This window comes from Harpia harpyja, chromosome 5, assembly GCF_026419915.1.
Source record: "Harpia harpyja isolate bHarHar1 chromosome 5, bHarHar1 primary haplotype, whole genome shotgun sequence".
NCBI lineage: Eukaryota > Metazoa > Chordata > Aves > Accipitriformes > Accipitridae > Harpia > Harpia harpyja.
The window spans coordinates 77,550,934-77,551,788 of NC_068944.1; the positions used below are offsets into that span (position 1 = coordinate 77,550,934).

The 855-nt window shown below is 43.7% G+C and overlaps 1 non-coding gene across 1 annotated transcript; it reads right to left on the reverse strand.

The window, feature by feature from the left end:
* Positions 1 to 73, reverse strand: TRNAF-GAA (transfer RNA phenylalanine (anticodon GAA)). Its single transcript has one exon. It is a non-coding gene; the product is annotated as a tRNA-Phe (tRNA).
* Between the last annotated feature and the right edge of the window lie 782 nt (positions 74 to 855).

Sequence of the window (855 nt, forward strand, 5' to 3'; positions counted from 1 at the left end):
TGCTGAAGCCCGGGCTTGAACCAGGGACCTTTAGATCTTCAGTCTAACGCTCTCCCAGCTGAGCTACTTCAGCCCTGTTTTGGCACTGATTTTTCCCAAAACCTGTTGGAACAGAATTATCTTTCAGCCTTTTCAGACAAGCTTAGTTGACATTAGTTTGTGAGTCAAAGAAGTTGTTTCAGGGAACAGAATACGGACAGACTGGGCTCAAAAGCAATGGTTCAAGGCACCAACACAGCCTCTTTGTCAATGTACGTGACCTCTGTATATGTGTATGACTTTAATAATAATATGACTCTGGAGAATGTATAGAAGTGGAGCAGGGGAAAAAAAAAACCCAGTTGTTCCTGAAGGGCTGACAGAGGAGTAGTTACCTGGAGATAGGAGAAGGGCTCAGTTGCTCACAAATCATTGCAAGGAAAATAAGGAGATGGAGCTAGGTCTCTATAGATACAAAGCTATTGATGAGGAAGCTGAATGTGAAGTGGCAAGGGTGATGGAGGATGAAGAGAAAGACAAATTGATTGTAGGAAGGGCTCAAGAGATGACTGAGAGTGGGAAGAGAGTAAAAGGGATAATCAAACATAGATTGCTCTCTCTGTGCTTCTGGTGTTGAAGACACTATCTTGTCTTATTCCTCAGACTCTCTTTAATGCTGTTTAGGGTGTCAGAGTTGGATGCCAGTTGTGTTGACTAATGCAGTTCTCTTCCACAGGGTTAGACTCGTCTGGGATGCCACAGCCATTCCTTGGTCCATGGCACATGCTGCTAATCGCAGAGTTAAGATCAGAAATGAGTGGAGCAGAGAGGTGTTTGCACCTCTGTCAATAAAACAAATAACAGCATGCAAGAGAA